The 22,591-nt window shown below is 43.1% G+C and overlaps 1 long non-coding RNA gene across 2 annotated transcripts in view; it reads right to left on the reverse strand.

The window, feature by feature from the left end:
- The window catches only part of LOC142009306 (uncharacterized), a 67,522-nt gene that overhangs the window by 16,537 nt on the left and 28,394 nt on the right, over nucleotides 1–22,591 (reverse strand). Inside the window, exons 3-5 of one of the 2 annotated variants that reach the window (XR_012644420.1) lie at nucleotides 16,361–16,484; nucleotides 12,642–12,749; nucleotides 11,722–11,874 (exon numbers count right to left, since the gene is read on the reverse strand). This is a non-coding gene — a long non-coding RNA (uncharacterized LOC142009306). Of the gene's footprint in view, nucleotides 1–11,721; nucleotides 11,875–12,641; nucleotides 12,750–16,360; nucleotides 16,485–22,591 lie in introns of those variants that run through there. The other variant, XR_012644421.1, reaches the window with a different exon arrangement.

Here is a 22,591-nt window from a genome sequence, read left to right on the forward strand (position 1 = left end):
TAGTTGCCCTTTGTCCCCAATCAGGGCGTCATTTCAGAGTTGGAGAGGCAGAGTGAGAGTATGGGGGTGCTGACTGAGGACAGCATCTTCAGCAACATGCTCAGTACTAGCCACACACACACACACACACACACACACACACACACACACACACACACACACACACACACACACACACACACACACACACACACACACACACAGAGGATGTGGATTTGCTGGAGCAGGTTCAGCAGAGGGCAATGAAAATGATTAGGGGGCTGGAGCACAAGCCCTATGAGGATAAGCTGAGGGATTTGGGCTTGTTTAGTTTACAGAAGAGAAGACTTACGGGTGATTTAATAGCAGCCTTCAACTTCCTGAAGGGGAGCTCTGAAGAGGAGGGTGAGAAACTGTTCTCAGTGGTGTCAGATGGCAGAACAAGCAGTAATGGATGGAAGTTGAAGAGGGAGAGGTGTAGGTTAGATATTAGGAAAAACTACTTCACCAGGGCTGCGTCTACACGTGCACGCTACTTCGAAGTAGCGGCAGTAACTTCGAAATAGCGCCCGTCACGTCTACACGTGTTGGGCTCTATTTCGAAGTTGAAATCGACGTTAGGCGGCGAGACGTCGAAGTCGCTAACCCCATGAGCGGATGGGAATAGCGCCCTACTTCGACGTTCAACATCGAAGTAGGGACGTGTAGACGAGCCGCGTCCCGCAACATCGAAATAGCGGGGTCCTCCATGGCGGCCATCAGCTGGGGGGTTGAGAGATACTCTCTCTCCAGCCCTTGCGGGGCTCTGTGGTCACCGTGGGCAGCAGCCCTTAGCCCAGGGCTTCTGGCTGCTGCTGCTGCAGCTGGGGGTCCGTGCTGCATATACAGGGTCTGCAACTAGTTGTTGGCTCTGTGTATCTTGCACTGTTTAATGAAAGTGTGTCTGGGAGGGGCCCTTTAAGGGAGCGACTTGCTGCTGAGTCCGCCCCGTGACCCTGTCTGCAGCTGTGCCTGGCTCCCTTATTTCGATGTGTGCTACTTTGGCGTGTAGACGTTCCCTCGCTGTGCCTATTTCGATGTTGGGCTGAGCAACGTCGAAGTTGAACATCGACGTTGCCAGCCCTGGAGGACGTGTAGACGTTATTCATCGAAATAGACTATTTCGATGTCGCAACATCGAAATAAGCTATTTCGAAGTTGGGTGCACGTGTAGACGTAGCCCAGGAGGGTGATGAGGCACTGGAATGCGCTGCCTAGGAAGGTGGTGGAGTCTCCATCCCTAGAGGTTTTTAAGTCCCGGCTGGACAAGGTCCTGCCTGTGATGACTTAGGGGGGGTTGATCCTGCTTGAAGCAGGGGTCTGGACTAGATGACCTCCTGAGGTTCCTTCCAGCCCTATGATTCTGTGATTCTGTAATCAACTGACAGAAACACTGTATCTAATTACTATACAGTAAATCCCTGTATTTGCAATTTCGACTTGCACTTAACTTGGGTTAACGCAAGTCGAAATCAGGAAGAAAACCCTAGCTGCTCATTTGCATTTAGATGCGAACACGTGCTCCTGGGGTCCTCAGGGGCTGGGAGCTGGCCAGAATTCAGTTCCTCCAGCAGCTCCCCTCTCCAGCCCTTTGGCTCCCCCAGCTGGGGGAAGCTGGGGAGAAGCCGCACCACCGTGGCTGTCTGTCCCCTGGATCCCCCACGTGGGGAAAGCTGAGGACAAGCCCTGCCACCTCACCAGTCTGTCCCCTGGGGCTCCAGCTGGGGGAGCTAGAAGACCGACAGCTGCAGTGGCATGGCTTCTCCCTGGCTTTCCCCAGCTGGGGAAGCCAGGCACTGGAGCTGGCAGGGGCTCTAACCCCTCCCTGCTCAACTAGCACAAAATTCAACTTACACGCAGTTGTGCAGGAACACAATCAGCATGTAAGTTGGGGTTTTACTGAGACCCACTCAGCTCTATGCTAACTAGCATCATTTATGAAGAAGTTGAACAGGAGTGATCCAAATGCAGACCCCTGGAACACATCACTATTTATTCAATGCCTCTTTCCTGCCTTTTAAGTGCTGTAGGTAGCAATGTTTTCATGATCATTTAAAGATCCTTCAATTACTTGAATGAAAAGCCTTTTGTTATCTTACTCACCCTGTCTTCCCTGCCCCAAAGGAAAAGCTAGAAGCAGCACAAACTCAGTTGCAGTTAAGATCTTCCTCTGAAAATTTGTTCTTTAAGCAGACCTCAAGTATGAAATGCAGGGGTTCAAACTTTAGGAGTGTTACAGACTCTTCCCCCAGCTTCTCCTCAAATGGTTCCCCTGAAATGGCAGAGAGACTGTGGCTTTTACAAATTGATCTCTTTAGAAATTAATATTTTGTGCAAACAAGCTGCAGATATGCAATGTTGCTTGCTCCTTGGTGCAGTTGACAGAGCTGTGAGACTGACCACCTATGTCAAATGGTGTAACTTCTCTTCTTCATTGGGGAACTTCCATCCTTGTGGAATTCTGCTGCGTGTTAGATAGATTTTGTTAGAAGAATCAAATAATTTTCAATTCAGTGTCTCATATTCACTTTCCATGAACAGTCACATGAACAAAATACATTCATGAGAATATTCAGATAAGCCTAATCAAATGGGATGCATATGTGCTTGAAACAAAATTCTCTTTAGAAATCTCCAAAACACCCATGAATAATTTCCTTTGCCCAGCTCTTCTCCCTCATGCTCTTTCTTTTACAACTATCAGTCTTCCATGGGTAATGTAAGCATATACCCCAGCTGCCCTGTCTCTGAATGAAATGTGGGCCAACGGCTGATCCTCTCTGAGGGATCTTTCATGTGAGATATCAGAGGACTCCATTCTTTAAGGCTTCCTGGCAAATGTGCATATGAAGCTATTATGAAAGAATTTTGTGCACAATACCATCAATACAAGGATTTTCCTGAACACACTCTCCTCCACACCCTTTTTGGGTTTCCCAGTATATGCTCTGAAGGATATATGAATGTAGAGCAAGTCAGATATGATGGAGGAGATGGAAGAATCTAAGTATGCGGCGTCCAATACATTCGCACTTGCCACATGTGGCGAACAGGACGCTGCGGTGTGGCGATTCCTGGGCTCTGGAGCCATGTGCAGCTCTTGGAGCCTTTAAATGTGGCTCCACCAAACCATACACGTGGTGTGCCCTCTGCCCACTCTGTGCAAGTGCCCCACCACTTGGTTGGATAAGCATGTGGAGGTGGCGACCCCAGTGGCTCTGGCCCTGGCGTGGCTCCTGTGTGGCTCTAGCAGCCATGGCTTCAGCAGTCCCAGTGTGGCTCTAATGGCCACGGCCCTGGAAGCCCTGGCACGGCTCTATCAGCCTTGGTTCCAGTGGTCCCGGCCACTGCGTCTCCAGGAGCAGTAGCTCTGGTGAGTTGCCAGCATTCACTTAGAGCAGGAAGGGGGGGCATTTATTTGCACGGGGGGCATGGTGAATATGGAAGGATGACAACCACAAGCGTGACAATCCTTGAATTACTATTGAATTCCACCGGTCTAAATTTCTCATTTAAGTGACTGTGTTAATTGACTAGGATGATGTCCTGCAATGGTTGCAAAATATCAGGTTTTTTGGACATGGCAGAGACTGACAAAGTAGCAAAGATGGCTGCAGCTTTCCATTATCTGCAAAGGGAGTGAAGTCAAGTTTCCCTCGGGGTCCCTATACTGTCAGGATGCAGAGAAAAGCATGTGCATGGAGGAGATGAAACAATCATCTTTGTTAAGAGCGGACTGTGGCTTCCCTCTCATTGAGAGCAGGAGATGGAGATCATTTTGAAAGAAAGCAATTTTTTGTGAGTTCCTCTGCAGAACATTTTACATGCTAGGGCATGCAAAAGGGGAGACTCTCAGTTATGAAAAAAGTCTGTGTTAATCTACTAGTAAATCATTCTGGACAATACAGCGGTTGAAACAAGGCATTGTTTTTCTCAAAGAACCTATTTTAAAATTGACCTTAGTTCTAATTAATATTTCTTCCTCTGAATTCTCCAATATATCATTCTGTACTCAAAGAGAAGTAATGTGAGTTTTGGAAGAATCTCTGGTAGTCTTCAGATACAACAGAGACACCGAATTCTTGCTTTCAGTACAAAACTCATCATTAACCAGGGGGCCATGTCTAATGCCTCCTTACTAACATCTGTTCTGTTTCCTCCACTCCTAATTTTAAATTTTTAATCAACACAACCTCAGGTTTACCTGACAAGACTTCTTTATAAGTTAGTGTTTTCAATTATTAATGGCTACGTTATCGTCTAGAGGTTATGTGGGTTTATTTCATTTTCACTTTATATTATAATGATTGTAATGGTCAGGATGACTTGTCTTTTTTGAGTATGCATGTTGTTTGCTTTTCTCCAATTTCCCATCAGCATCGCAGTTTTCAATGACTTTGCAAAGATGTTCACATGCTCATTATTTGAACATATCAATTTAATAGCATCATTGTCATATACACTGTTCAAAATATAATACTATATAGTATTCCAACCAGTTCATGAATTTTCAGAAGCTACAATCAGGTTAGTATAAAATAAACAGAATATTGTATATCACTAAGTTCTCATGCTTAAAAGCCAAAAAAAAAATTATTGAATTTATTCATTTTCTATTTCAAATCATATAAGAGAACAGAATTGGTATTTATCACAGGTTCAAATGAACCTAATTTAATCAGTCTTGAAATAATCAAAAAATTAGTGCTACAAGGCCATGGATACAATTTTACCTGTCTTGCCCATCTTGGAATAGAAAACATGAAAAAGAGAAACAAAAGATAGAAAACAGTATATGAACTCAAACAGAAGATGTTAGCTATAAATTGATATATTAAAAAGAAATTGAAAGTTAGTACATTTTGAACAAAAGTCAAGGATTCATTTTATGTGAATATCATATCTTGGCAACTTGGAAAATTAAAGTGTTCTTTTAATTTAGCTTCAAACAATATCACACAAGTCAGCTGGAACTATATTTTATCAGATGCCTGATGAATTATGAATGGACCTACCAAGCTGCTGGACCGTTATGTATTAGATGAAACATAACCACCCTAGATGCATCATCTAGGGCAAACTACAGTGTTTGTGTCTCCAGCTAACTTTTTAAAACTAAGAAAAATTAACAATTTCAATGCTTTTATAAATACAAAAAGTTTCAAGCTAAGAACAATTTTGGATGAAGTCAAACTATAAATAAACAATGGCCAAGAGGCAAAAATGTGTACATCTGCAAAAATCACACATCTTTTTATCATCTTGTTCAATGGTCAGAATGAAAACTAAATTCCCTTGATATTAGTTAAGAAGTATAGCTCTCTGATGTAAAAATCAAACAAAGAAAAGCACAGAACCACCATAGCAATTTGTGCACAGCAAATGAATAGTTTTAGTTTCCCACTAGCCTATTCTTATAATCTGATTAGCTATTAATTTAAATAGCTCAAAATCTCTTATTTCCTTCCTTTGCCATTCCCATGCACCTTTCTCAATCTTTATTTTCCCCCCTCCACATATCCCTGTTCTGTCCTTCTGTCCAAGCTGTTTTCCTCTAATGTCCTTACCATTTTACTGACTGATTTATAAACCATAAAATAATGGGAGTTGGTTGATACCTTTACTAGTGGCAGCCTCACTGCTACCTATGAGTTTGTAGGTAAATGATAGTCATGTTAATTGTTGGAGGCTTTTGGATTCACTTTCACTGGAAGTGATGTAAAATGGAAGCTTTTTGAGTAAAGGTGAAAGGAGAGAAGGATGAAAGCTTGCAAGAATACTGCAGGACATCAGAAGATCCTAGAATGTATATGGGGTTTTAGGTTTTTTTTTTCAAAAATACCCCTAAGAATCCAAAACTTCCACTATCAAAACCATTGATAACTTTGTGTGAGTTTTACAACTTTGGGTGATATTATTTACATGCCATGTATACTGTAAGCATCCTGACACCTCATCAGAGCTGCTGTAGATCCTCTCATAGGTTATTAAGGATTATTTTGTAGAAGTAGCCTCTGACTACATTTCCTGTGCTCCCTTTCCTGCAGTCTGTACCGCTGGAGAGAAAGAGAACCATGCGTAGTAAATAGGTCCTATAGGTGAAGAGTGTAACCAAAATAAGAAACCCAGTAGGTAACTTCCCTTACCCACAGTGGCAAGTTTCTCACTCAGCCTCTATCCCATCCTATGCCTCACCAGTGGGCTTCCCATTCACCCACTAGCCTCCCTAACCGTCAGCTGAAAGAGTAATATCACTAACTTCTCATCCGTCGCCTAGCCTGATGGCCCATGTTGGTACACTTGATTTCCCACACACTAGGTGGTATAGATAGTCCATAGTAGTGTGCTTCCCCTCCCATGCACACAGTGGCCTTATAGAACTGTAGCTGCACTGTCTCAACTTCAACACGCCTTCTCTTTGTCACAGTTCGAAAGAAAGATGCCTCCATCCTGATTGTTTTCTTAGCTCCAGTTCTACCCTTGGAGATCCTTCCTCTTGTTGCCCGTTTGCATTTCCATCTCTCCATAGGCCATCCACCTGTACTGTGCTGATAGGAGTTCGTCCACAATGCTGGTCCACACCTGCTAGCATAGACATCCAGGTGCCCAGAGGTATTAAGACTTGGCAGCCTCTTGAGATTTATCTAACCAGTGCCAGAGAAAATAAATCCCACTGACTGGTGGGGTGCTCAAGGCCCAACAGAACCTAATTCTACAGTGACTCAGACAGGAGCTGATTTTCTCTAGTAAGAGAGAGAACGTTAGGGTAGGTCTATACTAGGAAATTAGGTCAGATTTGTTGAGGTCAATTTTCTGGTATCTGATTTTGTAAAGTCAAAGGTACACGTCCACATGGGTACATGAAGTGAATGGAGTGTGTCTCCATTAGAGTCACCGTCTTTGACTTTGTCAGCAGTGGTATCTATCCCCACAGTTCTGACTGCCCTGATGCATTGTGGGTTTCTGTCCCAGTGTGTGATGGGCCAAAAATGTGCTGTGGGTCATTCTGGGTGTGCGCCATCAGCATTCCATAGGGCACTTGTCTCCGTCCCCTGCCTTTGGAAAGCAATGGCAGAAAGTGTTTTTGCACCTTTTTTTTTCTTTTCATACCCATGCAGCCACCATTACAGGGCTAGCATGGAACCCGAGCAGCTTAAAATAGCTCTGGCAATTATTATGAGCACCTCACATGTGTTGTGGTATGTGCAGAATTTAAGCAGCCAGGAGAGTGATGAAGATTCTGAGGAGGACATGAACATATACAAAGGTGAGACACTGAAGAGGAGGAACAGGGGAATACTGCCTGCACTTGATGCTTTGTACACTGTGGAATGAAGATTCCAGTGCCATGAAACAAGCTCAAACTGGTGGTACCACGTTGTTCTGCAGGTATTGGATGATCAGCAGTGGCTACAGAACTTCCACGTGCATAAGGCCACTTTCATGGAACTCTGAGAATTGCTTTTCCCTCTGTGAAGTGCTGTAATACCCAAATGAGACCTGCTCTGACAGTTCAGAAGCATGTGGAACAGCTCTGTGAAAGCTTGCAATGCCAGACAGCTACCAGCCTTTGGGCACCCAATTCTGAGTGGGCAAATCTACAGCAGGAGCTGCTGTTGAGCCAGGTAGCTAAAGCAATTAATGGTGTGGACTGATTCCTTACAAATTTGCCCTCAGTCACCTAAATCTGAATTCATCTCCTAGTGTAGACCAAGCATTAGTGGCTTCCCTGCCAACCCCCTGGGGAGAGCTATGCAACCAATGCTTGTCAAACCATTCTTTTTATTTTCAGAAGCTATTAAGGAAAAATTAAGAATTCTATGCTGCAGTGCCAACAATATATGCCTTGGAGGTAATTCTCCAGAGGGTCACTTCTTGGATCATTTCTTGGATGATAATAATGCAATAGTTCCCTAACCTATCGCTAGGTGTCCCAGAGCACCTTAAAACAAATGCTGCCATTCCCTGAAAGCTGCTCAACTACTAGGATGGGACTTTTTCACAGACTATTACCAGTATCAATCAGTTGCTCTGTTTGCCAGAAGCTGGGAATAGATCACTTGATGATTATCTGTTTTAATCACTCCCTCCAGGGTACCTAACATTGGTCACTGCTGGAAGACAAGACACAAGGCTGGCAGACCCTCGATCTGACCTAGTATGGCTATTCTAATTATCACTGAAAATCTTTCTGCTTTAACTAGAAAAACCCATCTCCTTTCTATCTTATGCCATCATTTCATAACAGGTTATGATAATAAAACAAATTGGGCCTGAGAGCTTCCTTGGGAATTCCTCCAGGATTGCAGAATGAACTCCCACAGGAACTAAGAACCACTACAACCTCACTACTACTTTCCATTCTAAGTACAAGACACATTGTTTTAACCTTGCTTTTACTAATGTAAATACAAGGTATATACAATGTATTAAATAAAAATAATAAAACACAGAAATAAAAAGTTCTCCTGCAATTTCCAAGTGGGGAAAAGGAAAAGAAAGTGAAAGGCTCACTCATCACAGGCACTAGTCACATCACCTAATGCATGTTATACTCAAACACTATGGTGATGAGGGCCATAAAATCTGAATAGAACAGATTATGATAGACTCTAAAGGCCACACAGGCCTCTTCTAAGACCATAGTGTAGGCTTACTGGAATTTATTTTGCCATAGCCTGCCAACTATTTATGTTTTCTATCTTCAACACTTCAGTTTCTTTCTTTCATGCTTCTGCAGGTTGTCAGAGAAGAGTGGTGGTCTGTGCGGGCAGCAAGTCTAGATGCCACAGAGCCAGTATCCATTCCTGGAAGACTATAAATATAAGGCCTTCTCTTTGCTAGAAAGTAGAGTGAAATCTGACTTCATCTGTGAGATGATAGTGGAGTTTCACTGGGTTAGGCCTGTCGGTCTCATGGTTCCCCACTCCCGTGTCCACCTCCATGCACAAAATCTGGTCTAAAGTATGTTCAAAGGGAGGGCAGAATATTCCAGAATTTTCCTAGTGAAAGGTTTTTGCAGGTTTTTTTGAGAAGCTTTCTTTGTTTCAGGACTTTAGCTGATTTGCAATGGAAGTAAAGTTTATTACCCAGATTCCAATAAGAAGAGTTTAAAACCTCTGTTATATTTGTGCTGTTCTTTCACAACACACTTTTGGACTGTGAGGTGGGTGGAATCAATTATTAATGGACATTGAGAATAAAAGTTTTTGTTTTAGCATTCTTGTTAAGCAAAATTGAAATACACATAGAAATCTCCAGTGCATGTATTCCTTGCCTTTTCTTGTACATTTCTAGGTTTCCCTCTGCCAGTAAAGCACTGGAAAAAGATAACACTTGTAATCAGATCATTGGCAAAAACAACTGAGTCAGTCTGATCAATAGCAACTGCACATGCAGCAAAGAGCCCTTAATGGCTCTTAATCCCCATTAGGCTGAGCTAGAGGAAGTTGAAGGGGAAACTGCATCACATTTCAGCCATTTATAGCAGCATCCTGGTACTTGAGCAGCTTTCAGGGAATAGGAGCACTTGTTCTGAGGTGCTCTGGGACACCTATCAATAGGGTAGGAAACTACTGCATCATTATCATCCAGGAAATGCTCCAGGGACCCTCCAGGGAATTGACTCCAAGGCTTATAAAATTTTTAGCAGGAATCTATGGTGGATCAACCAGAAAAGCATTAGCATGTAAAGCTTTTCTGTCACCTGTAATTAAATGTGCTTTAGGATACCTTTGACATGACTTATAATACCAAAAAGGCCAACTTTAAGTCGTGTGAGTTGCCACAGTGTCCTTAAAAGTATCCCCATATAAACACACAGTTATTCCCAACGATATTTTACCCTGGAGCCATGAAAAAAATGTTTCAAAATGTTGCTTTCGCTGTACAGAGAGTGCACATATGAAAAACAATCCAAATCTGCCCAACATTATTAATTAGCCCAACAATGGGTTTTGGCATGGGAGTGTGAACTAAAAACATCCCACGTCCCTCTAGAAAGAATGCCCTGGGGACTCTTGTCACAACCAATTACTATTGTCTTTAGGCTGCTCAGAACTATTGTTATTGACTGACCAAAGAGTAAGAAAATAAATGTCAGAACACAACCCAGGTTCTCTTTATGGTACTTAGACCAGCGACACTTTAGCGAGCAGTTTATTACTTCTATCTCCTTCTAAATTCCTGCAACTGGAACAAACGATCAATGATTTCCATACAACTTGTACTACAGATACAACTAGAACTATTTGATCATCCAGCCTACTGCTCTGACAACAAAGGGATCTGAAAAAGTGTGGGCATGTCAATCATCATCCAGGAGCAACAGCACGGGTGAGACGATGCCTCAAGTGACTCCCCTTGGTGACCTAACTTAATTATTCATTGGGGTGAGTTTGTGACTCTTGTTGCCTCCCCTACTAACCCTCTACACACACATACTTTGGCTTTGTCTACACTAGAGAGTTTTATCGACAAAAGTCGCAGCACGTCCACATTACAAATGTGTTCTGTTGACAGCAAATTGACAGAACATGGGCACTTCTGTCAGTAGCATTTCGCCATTCCCCCAGGAGGGAGAATGCCTTTCTCAACAGAAAGCAAGTGTGGATGCTCCAGGGAGCCATCTGACAACAGACAAGGCTTCTGTGTCACCAGGCAACCCTGTCTGCCGTGTTTCCAGTTTGCCATTCTGTCAAGAGAGCGGCCAGGCAGTCTGGCTGCTCTCTGTTGATGGAGTGGATTGCTTTTTCGATCCACTTTGCTGTCTGGATGCAATCTGTTGACAGTAGTTTTGTCAGAAGGGAGACACAGTGTAGACATAGTCTTTAAGTTTTGCTATCAGTGCAGGATTGTATCCTACTTTCTCCAGTGCCCAGTCTTCCAGCTTGAAGATTCCAAGTGAAAGTGTAATGGCCCACAGGCAGACTCAAACCTCAGAGCTCTAGAGCTTAGTGGTGGAGCCTCTACAGTTTAAGCCAAAAGTCAGGTAGCTCTCAGCTAAGACTGTAGAGGAGACTGAGTCTTTCTCTGTGTAAGTGGTCTAGGTGCCACTACATGGGACAGTGAACCACATCTGCACCTGTGGGGGTTACAAAAGCTGTATGCCACCTTATATCACTGGCAGGATGTTTTTTTCCTGTTTTATAAACCTATTTTTTCCCTTTCTTAATTCCATTCTATTACTCTTCGTAAGAGCTACCTCAATAGCTACCACTGAAAAGGGGGCCATGCAAAGGATTTTAGTTTGTTTTATTCCCTTTCTTGCTAATTTAGTGATGAGTGAAGCAGACCTTGGGGCGAAAAAGAAGGTAGTTCTGCTTACTTTTGGATAAAAGAAATATTAAGAATGTCATGTTGGAGCTTTCATAGTAGTGGTGAAGACCTTGGGAACGATTTGCTCCCCAAGTCTATTCAAAGCAGAGGTGGTTTTTTTTTTAATGTGTATATCGGTGTAGGCTGACCCAAGGATGAGAAAAAGAAGTTAACAGAAAGACTCACTTCAATTTTAATGGATTCTGGATCAAATTTTGTGGGCTTAGCAAAGATACTGGATTTCCTTGCTTTGGTCATGTTAAGTTTCAGAAGTCCCAAATATCAACAGTCTGACTGCCTATACCCTCATTTATACTGGCAATATCAACATTCAAAAATTTGCCATGTGGAATATTAATTCAGAGGGAATATTAGTCATATAAACAAACCATCTAAACTTTCAAGGGTTAAACAGCAACAGCAATAAAAAAAGATGACAAAATAGGACCAGTACCTGGCCATAAACGGGTTATTCCAGGATACCATTTTGATTTTCTGGTGTATCTGTATCATGAAGTCCTTCTGCTTATCTAAAAAATACTGTATTACAGAAATAATTGGTATTCAGGATACATATTTTCTATCAGGAAATGGGGCTAAAGTACAGCAGTATTCTTGAAGACTGCTGATTTTTACTGTTTTGCAATTTTGCATTTTCAAAGTGACATCTGCTTTGTGTGAGACTTAAGAATCTGGAAGGAGATTTGTAAAGAAGGAAATTATGTCCCTGAGCCTCCTGTATTATATCCCCTTCAAAATAAATACTTAAATTTTTGCCCCCTGAAAATATCAGCACAATAGATGAAAATGTTTAATTCTAATTCATGTTCTGACAGTTTTTATACGGCATCACGATAGGGGCAAATATTTTGAAAGTTGAATTTTAAATACTGTATTTTAAATTAGGTTAATAAAAACAGGCTTCCTTTTCAGCATTCAAATAAAGTGCCTTCCATTGAAATGAATACAAATCATATATTTTTCATAAAGGATGCCTGATCCATTCTGTTATTCCCATCACTACTAAAAAGGAGGTGACACTAAAGTAGTATACAGATTACATAGGTATAAAGCAAATTAACTAGTTCCCTATCCTTATATTATCTGAAAGCCTCTGAAATTCCTAAAAAATAAACAATAATATTCTCATTTTCCCCCAGTTAGTCTGTAGGAAAAATACCTTGATTAGATTTACTTTCTGGTGTGTGAAAGGGATTGTGAGAGTTTGTGGGTGTGTGAAAAAATTACTAAAGTTGGAGAAGTGAATTTTGAGGTCAAAGGGTGGTGGGGTACATGGTTATTCTTACATCTTGTGGAAGTGATGACCTCTTCTATGTAAGTTCTGCCTTCTGAACATCTGACCCTATTGGTGAACTATTATAATTTCCAGTGGCACATAACTCCCATAAGAAGTCCTGGTTGTGTATAGAGAGAGAGAGAGAGAGAGAGAGAAAGGTTAGTCTTCAGTCTATGGAGGATCAATCCCATGAAGAAACCTTGAAGTGTACTCTGTTCATTGAGGAAGCCAGTGCAGAGAACAGAGCTCCAGACTGACTCACACACAAACAATCAGTGTTGCTAAGCAGACAAGCTGTTGCCTTTTGTACCAGTTGCAGCTTTGTCAGGACATGTGGCTGCATTCCTAGATATAATGAGCTGTAAATATGTGCATTGGGAATGCTGTATTTGTGCAGTTTCTATGCAAAATGTATTCTGGAACACGCCCAGGAATGTAAGCATCCCTGCGTACAGTGCAGCTTGAGATCACAGATGAGAACCTTCACATTACCAGCTCGATGTTGGTGTTTGTATTATTGCTGACTCTCCTGTTCTGAGGAAGTTATCTGAACAATATAGCTAATGTTCAGAGATCAGACTATGCCAGATAAAAGAGAGGAAGTCTGGTTTCAGTGTTTGCATGAAGGGACATCACCAGAAAGTAATGCATTTGTGGAAGTGAAAGGATATACACAGTGGAATGCCGACATAATTTTAAGTAGAACCCCTACAACATTTACTGAGAGAGAAGGAGAGCAGAGGGTGGGTAAACCCAAGAAGTGGTTGAGCCTACAGAATGGAACTCAAAACCAAACATATGACAAAGTCTATACATCACCATACTTAGCATTTTCCTTCATAATATCTTGAGGGTGAGGGACTGAGACTAAACAGCTCTCAAGAGAAGGCAGATTCTCTAACTCAACAAGAACATGCCATTTGGGCAAACAAACAACACTCACAGACAGATACTGAAGCCTGGGCATACTTCTTCTGTCAACTTGATCCTGTGGCATTAGCATATGAATGACAAGCTTCACAAGCACTACAGCAGCTACACTCCAAGTTAATCAGGTTTATGATACAGAGTATAACGAAACAAGGAGGAAGGATTCTTGTTCATAGTGATGCCTATTGGAACCACATTTGGATGATCACATACCATACACTAGAATCAACAGCATACAGAGGACAAAATGAAATCAACTCCAGAAAAAGCTGCCCCCGTTTGTTTCATCACAGTGTTCTGAAAGTTCACATGATGAATGGCAACGTCTTTCAACTCTAAGTATACCTGCCTCCACAAGCTATCCCATCAACACCTGTTCTAGCTCCTACCTAGGAAACCGGGAGAACTAAATATCACCCCTAAGCACCTCTAAGAGGCAATATTTCTCCACTCACAAGCACTGAGTCTGGGTATGACTAAAGAAAACTTTTGTTATGAGGAGAGGAAATCAGCATTCATTTGAGGAAACTCCATGATCCAAAAGTATGCAAGCAGTAAGTAAATACCTGCTCCACAATACTTTGGCCAGTAGTTCTTTGCTTCAGTTTCCCATCTTACAGTGTGAAAGTCCAACGGGCCAATGTTCATTTAATATATCACTTTCCTTTTCGCTCAGCTGCACCCCACTCACACTATTTTTGTACAGGGTCACAAAGTCCCAGAACACACGGATGTGTTCAGCTAGGTTCATCAGGCTCCCATCCATGGGAAGGAGGGGAGTGGTTGAGTGATGACTCCATCTCTGCTGCTGTGGCTGCAGTTGCCATTTGCTGCTGCTAATCACTGTTACTACAGCCTTTGCTATGGTGATTGCCACTTCGAGGCACTCGGGGTGATATTTAGTTTTCTCAGTTTCCTGGGTAGGAGCTCAAACTGGAGTTGATGGGCAGCTGGTGGAGGCCGGTATACTTACAGTTGAGTGACATTGCCATTCATCATGTGAACAGTCAGAACACTGTGATGAGGAAAATGGGCACAGCTTTCTCTAGAGATGATCTTCCATTTCTTTTCCTGTACTTTGTGGATTCTAATATATAGTATGTGATAGCACCAGCAGTGCTGCCACTTCTGCTTTAAACTGTGATGCTCTGTCCTGAGGTTCCATCACCTGGCCTAGTTCTTAGCGATTTCACCAGGTAGTGGGGAATGTCACTGTTCTTGCTTCCTCTGCACTGTTTTCCCCAGCAACACTGTCCCCACTCAGATCCCCAGGCCAGGCTATTGGCGATTTCAGCGCTTGTGATCACTCAGAAGAAAACAAGGGCTCTGAAGCAAGTCTAGTCAGCTCTATCTTTAAACACTAGAAAGAGACAATCAAATAACCCCTAAAACCCTTTAAGCAGAGAATCCATTGTCAGCACCTTCCTGATGATTAAAAAAACCCTTTTAATCCCCCTCCCTTTTGTCTTTCACCTAGGTTTGGCGCTATCCCATGTTTAGTTGGTGAACTTTCATTAGGGCGACACACAGACACCATTTGAGTCTGTTAAGTACAGTTCTGCGGTCCACTAGTCATGCAGCTAGGGTAATATTTAACTACCTCTGTATCCAAGAATTGAATTTTAACCAAACAGCCGAAACTGATCACTTTGACAGAACAAGTATGTCTGCTGATCACCTAAGTAAAACATATGTATCTAGCTATCTGACAAAGCGGGTCTTCGCCCACGAAAGCTTATGCTCCAAAATATCTGTTAGTCTATAAGGTGCCACAGGACTTCTTGTTGGTTATGCAAATACTGTCTGCTCCCGAAGTCTTTTTTCCCAGTGCATCAATAGATGGCAGGAGAGAGCTCATTCAGATCACCAAAAAATCCTTTCACCCTATTTTCCTCTTTGTTCTTGTTATAAGCAGTGCAGGTAGTTTATTGACATGCTACATTATAAATCCTCTTTACAGTTGCTTACTACTTTCCCAAATTAAATATTTTGGGCTGCAATTTGATATACTGGGGATCTGCCTCCAGCTGAATTCTCTTTCCCTCCCCTCAGCCCACAACATCCCCTTTGCTTTTAAAACAAAAATGAAAATTTCCACAAAATCACTTTAGCCATTTTTCAGAATCTGGACAGAGAAAACAAAATTGGTTTCACTGCATTATCAAAAATCCATTTTTAGCGAGAAATGCTATCACCTCTGGGCTTTGGAGCAGGGACTTGAAATTTGAGAGGTGGGTTGTTCTCACATAAGGCATGCATATTTTCTCTAGGGAAGGAAGAAAAGTGGGAGCCAGAGGGGAGAACAACAAATGGGGAATGGGGAGGAGCCTAGTCGACAGTAGCAGAAGCTGGGGTGGCAGTGACAGGGGCAGAAGGACGCTAGAACTAAAGCCAACACCCCTCCAAACTTGGAATTTAACCCACTCTTTTGGAGGCTCAGCTTCCACTGAATAAAGCAAACAGCTGTGCAACCCATTGATCTCTTCGCCTTCCAATAACAGGCCCACTTAGAAATTAACATTCTACTGTTATCAGCTGCTTGGCTAATATAAGTTACAGAGAAGTGCATTAAGGATCTAAAAATCCCTGTCCTGCTGGTGGCCCAATTATGGACTTTTCATTTTTCAACATTTAGATTTTTAAAACACATAAGAAATTATAGATTTAAAAACAAATCAAGATGAATATAAAGGTTGCAAAGTCATACACTCATGGGTAAGGAAACACCAGAACTAAGTTTATCTGTGCAGCTTTAATTCAGCGTCCCTTATGCTCATGCACTAGGATAATGTTACTCACATGATGACATATGTTTTCAATTGGACCCCTGCCTCACTCTCCACAGGGTGGATCTGCTGTGGGGAGAAATCAGGATTCTGTTGCGTAGGAGACTGTTGTATCTGTAGCTCCTCTTCCGCATTCGCTGCAGTAGTTGAAGATGTGCAGACAATGAGGCAAGAAACCGCAGGAAGAGAAAGGACAGTCTTGCAGTTAGGCAAATGATAGTTGTCCAGAAGAACTGAATCTATCCCATCAAGTTTCTGCCTGATAATGAGCAAGTCATTTATGTGAAAATGTTCACACATAGCCATGGCATGTCTGTCATTTTTGGCATGCCCAACTTTAGACCCTTGGCTCTAAATTGCAGGAAGCTGAACACTCACCGCTGCAATCAATGTGAGCTCCGCTTTGCACATATAAAGCACTGCAGAATGGTATATGCTCTGAAAAGTCAGATCTAAGGCTTCCCAGAGCGGGCACCCCAGATTAGTTGACACTTTTCATAATTTTAGCTTTAACTTATTATGTCTGAGCTCCCCATCTGCAAAATGGAGATAATATCACCCCCTCACCTCACAAGAATGTTGTGTAGATAAATTCACTAAGGTTTGTAACAAATTAAAACACAATGAGGACAACACCACAGAAAAGACCATGATGAGACTAATTGTGTATATAGTGCAGGGTTTGGATAGCATGATATACATAAAGCATATGGTCCACACAGAGGCAAGGGTCTTGTGGAAAAAATATTATGGACAATATAAATTGAAGCCTGTATCTCACTCACACACAGAAGAAGACAGATGCGTGGTTGCATGCACAGCCTTAATTCTGGCATCTCTCAACTTCTTAATGCTGGATTTTGCTGCCTTAGTAAAACTGGCCTCATTATCAGTGGTCTTCCACACGGTAACATAACACTCCCACCTTTGTATGTATGTATGCATATATCTCTGCCAAATTGAAGTTTCCACTTCACACATTTGACGAAGTGGGCTCCATTACAAAACAGCTTACATATATAAGTGTGTTAGTCTTTAAGGTGTCATAGGACTCTTCATTTTTTATCTATCTATAGATACAGATAGACATAGAGATAGAGACAGAGATAGAGATAGAGATAGGTATTTTGAGTGTGTCCTTCTGTCTGTCCATTTGTTCAAGAACTCCTCTCACACCACAAGATTTATGACCATGAAATTTGGTATCCAGCCTCCTCTTACCCTAACTTAAACCAAGGCCAGGGTTTGGCTGTGCTTGGAAAGTGGTAACTGCCTAAAATCCCAGGCTTTCCAGAATATGGAAAGGGAGGGGCACCAAGAGGAAGGATGACACACTTCAGACTCACCCCTGGGGGCAGCAAGCATAGGGAATAGTGATACTGCAAAGTGGTCACCGGGGGACAGCTGCAGCTGAAAAACAGTGTCCATGCGGAGACACAGCTCTCCACCCCGCTGGCCTCAGATAGGCAAATGCCTCCCCACCTCAAGCCCCGTCCCAGTGCTCAGCCACAGCACCACACGGGGGAAACCTGCTGCTCTCCCGCCCTGCAGTCAGCCCCCCTTGCAGACACAGGGGCTAGGACCCATGGCCCTGCCCCCCACAAGCTCAGTCTGGGGGAAAGAGGACTGACTCCAGCCCCAGCTCTAAAGGACTTACCTGGTCCAGGGACAAGCAGCAAAACCTCAGTCCTGCCCCGACCCCTACAGCAAGTGCCAGGGCCAGGGAAAAGCAGTGCTGCCCTAGCCCTGTCCCTGCCCCCTGCAACTCTCACCAGAGCAAAGTACCATAGCCCCCGCCCCCCGCTGCACCTTTTGCTGTGTCTGGGAAAAGCACTGTGGCCCTGCCCTGCTCCCCCAAACAAACACACTGCACCTCTCACTAAGGCCAGAGAAAAGCACCACATCTCTGGCCTCATCTTCCCCACCCCACAAGTTCAGGCTGGGGTGGGAAAAAGCACCTCCCGGCACCAAGCAAGGAGCCCAGCCCCAGCCTCACACTTTACTTAAATTACCGAGCAACGCTGGGTTAATTTGCTAATACATAATGTATAGTGTCAATCCCTGAAATCCTCACATGGGTGAGGCACAGCTGGCTGAAGCTAACGTAAGTGATATCTGATGAGACCGAGGCCCAACTGGTGGTGGAGCTTTGTTACTTTGTTCTCATCCACAACTATTTCAGATTTGAGGACAATTTATACCTTCAAATCAGTGGCACTGCTATGGGCACCCACATGGCCCCACAGTATGCTAACATTTTTTGGCTGACCTGGAACAACGCTTCCTCAGTTCTCATCCCCTACCGCCCCACCTGTACTTATGCTACAATGATGACATCTTCATCATCTGGACCTGTGGGAAGGAGGCTCTTGAAGAGTTCCACCTTGATTTCAACAGTTTCTACCCCACCATCAATCTTACCCTGGACCAGTCCACACAAGAGATTCACTTCCTGGACACTACTGGGCAAATAAGTGATGGTCACATAAACACCACCCTGTACAGAAACCCACAGACTGCTTTGCTTACCTGCGTGCCTCCAGCTTCCATCCAGGGCACGCCACACGATCCATTGCATACAGCCAAGCACTCAGGTACAACCGCATTTGCTCCAATCCCTCAGACAGAGACAAACACCTACAAGACCTTTACCAAGCTTTCCTGAAACTACAACACCCACCTAAGGAAGTGAAGAAACAGATTGACAGAGCCAGATGCGTACCCAGAAGCCACCTGCTACAAGACAGGACCAACAAGGAAAACAACAGAACACCACTGGCCATCATACTCAGCCCCCACCTAAAACCTCTCCAGTGCATCATCAGTGATCTAAAAACCATCATGGACAATGATCCTTCACTCTCAGAGGCCTTGGGAGGCAGGCCTGTCCTTGCCAACAGACAGCCTGCCAACCTTAAACAAATTCTCACCAGCAACTATAGACCACACCACTGTAACTCTAACCTGGAACCAATCCCTACAACTAATCCCTCAGTGCCAACTCTGCTCACATATTTACACCAGCAATATCATCACAGGACCTAACGACTTCAACCACACTATCAGGGGCTCATTCACCTGCACATCGACTAATATAATATACGCCACCATGTGCCAGCAATGCTCCACTGCAATATACATTGGCCAAACTGGACAGTCTCTACGTAAAAGAATAAATGGACACAAATCAGATATCAGGAAAGGTAACATATAAAAACCTGTAGGAGAACACTTCAATCTCCCTGGACACTCACTAACAGATTTAAAAGTAGCCATCCTACAACAAAAATACTTCAAAAACAGAGTCCAAAGAGAAACTGCAGAGCTGCAATTCATTTGCAAATTTGACACCATCAACCAAGGATGGAACAGAGACTGGGAGTGGCTGGCCAATTACAAAAGCATTTTCTCCTCTCTTGATGTTCACAACTTCACGTTAACTGCTGACAATGGACCATGTACTCCATAAGTGAACTGACTTTGTCAACTCTGGCCCTCCTCTTGACTGGGACTCCCTCTTTTTCATAAGACCGTATATTTAAACCCTCCTTTGGAACCCCCCATTCATGCATCTGACGAAGCGGGTCTTCGCCCATGAAAGCTTTTGCTCCAAAATATCTATAAGGTGCCACAGGACTTGTTGTTGTCTAATAGTAACAGAGAGATATCTGTGATAGTCTGTATTCTATTAAAACAAAAAAGCAGTCATGTAGCACTTTAAAGACTAATAAAATAATTTATTAGGTGATGAGCTTTCTTGGGACAGACCTGAAGAAGTGGGTCTGTCCCAGGAAAGCTCATTGCCTAATAAATTATTTTGTTAGTCTTTAAAATGCTACTTGACTGCTTTTTTGCTTTGCTGTCTAAGTGTTACAGAGGCCATGCTGGTAGCTAAAGAGAAAGGCTTTGAAGAACTGGTTGTGAGTTATCATTGCAGTCAATGACTGTACCCAAATTCCCAAGTTACATTGAGTCTAGGAATCCTTCTGAATTCCTCCCTAATACTAGATTCCCAAGTAACACCAGCCAAAGAAAAAGCATTCTGCCATCTACAGCTTTCTAGCAGATTACATCCCATCTTTCCTTATGATGACTTTGCTTCATCTTAGCTGTGTCTACACGTGCACGCTACTTCGAAGTAGCGGCACTAACTTCGAAATAGCGCCCGTCGCGGCTACACACGTCGGGCGCTATTTCGAAGTTAACTTCGACATTAGGCAGCAAGACGTCGAAGTCGCTAACCTCATGAGGGGATCGGAATAGCGCCCTACTTCGACGTTCAACGTCGAAGTAGGGACCGTGTAGACGATCTGCGTCCCGCAACATCGAAATTGCTGGGTCCTCCATGGCGGCCATCAGCTGGGGGGTTGAGAGATGCTCTCTCTCCAGCCCCTGCGGGGCTCTATGGTCACCGTGGGCAGCAGCCCTTAGCCCAGGGCTTCTGGCTGCTGCTGCGGCAGCTGGGGATCCATGCTGCAGGCACAGGGTCTGCAACCAGTTGTCGGCTCTGTGGATCTTGTGTTGTTTAGTGCAACTGTGTCTGGGAGGGGCCCTTTAAGGGAGTGGCTTGCTGTTGAGTCCGCCCTGTGACCCTGTCTGCAGCTGTGCCTGGCACCCTTATTTCGATGTGTACTACTTTGGCATGTAGACGTACCCTCGCAGCGCCTATTTCGATGTGGTGCCGCGCAACGTCGAAGTTGAACGTCGACGTTGCCAGCCCTGGAGGACGTGTAGACGTTATTCATCGAAATAGCCTATTTCGATGTTGGCTTCACGTGTAGACGTAGCCCTTGTATGTCTTTTGTTAGCTACATCTGCTATCTTTTTTCATTGCATTATAGTTTGGCTTGAAAACAACAGCCTTGAAAACCTGGAAGTATTAAGCTACTGAGTGTACACAGTCCTTGTGGGCTGCCTGGACTGCTGGCTTGTAGCTAGGTATCATACTATGTTTAAGATCTTAGTGTTTATTTTTAAAACCTCCAATTCCTAGAATTCTAAAACATGACTTCATCCTTGGATATCTCAACCACTTCTCAGAAACAATGGAACCATCTGTGATGAAGGATGATGTTTATGTATACAAGTGACAGGATGCTATCAACAACTTGCCCAAACTGCAAAATTCATTCCCTCTGAACGCCCACAAATCTCACCACTTTCGACCTCTAAAGGTGAAATTTGGACCTCATTCTCCCACAAAGAAACTGCATTATTAATCTTTATATATGGGAAAAATTTATGCAACTGACTCCTTACAGAAAAGAGAATTAAAGAAAACCTTTAACTGGTATGGTGTTCACACTGCAATATGATCAACCAGTGGTGGGCACAGCTTACACAGAAAAGAAATAAAGAGATTAGACTACAATGGAACAGAACATAGAAATACTAAAAAGTCCCTGTGCTTCCTTTTCTTATGCTAATCTAGATAAATTAATGACCGTAGTGTGGTCCTTTGGCTCTGTAGAGTGAGATAGCAGCTAGAGAGAGCAGCTTGGGACTGGACCCAGGAATTACATTTTATTTAAAGGTAAAAAGCTTGGAATTCCATTTGCTCTGACTTCCAAATGAGAACAAACAACTCAGCCACAAGCATAACTAAGTGGGGATAGGGGACATGTATTTTTGTTAGTCATTCATATTGCCCCTACCACTGTACAGAGAGTTTATGCTACACACGTGACTATATAGAGCCATGCTGCTATTTTTTCCTATTTGTGTGAGTTCCACATATGACCGTCCCCACAGCACTTCTCTATTGAGACCATTTTTACTTGGTGTTCTGTTTCTTTCCTGAAGTTAAGGCAGATTCTGTACCTGTTTCATTAGTGTCACTTGGCTTTTCATTAGAAAAGGAAAATGAGCCTCTATAGCATTCAAGGAAGAGACCAATAAAGATATATTACTGTCACTTTACTCAATAAGAAGCAGATGGGTCATAATAGTATGTCTGATACCAGTACATTTGTAGAGTCATTTTTTCTTATCAGCTAGTTAATGCAATGAATTTCTATCCCAGCATCTTTAAAATGTAATACTTTCGCAACTATCTTCAAAGACCTATTTTGAACCAAATAAATTATCTATCAAAAATACTCATTAAAATTAGATGCAGGCCTACAGGAAGAGACAGATTAAATGACTGAGGCAGCTGGGCTCCTTATTCCTTTAATATGACCTCATTATACCATAATCTGTTATTCCAGAAATTTAATTTGCTGATGCCACAGAATTATTGAAG

The sequence above is a fragment of the Carettochelys insculpta genome, chromosome 2 (genome assembly GCF_033958435.1).
Source record: "Carettochelys insculpta isolate YL-2023 chromosome 2, ASM3395843v1, whole genome shotgun sequence".
NCBI lineage: Eukaryota > Metazoa > Chordata > Testudines > Carettochelyidae > Carettochelys > Carettochelys insculpta.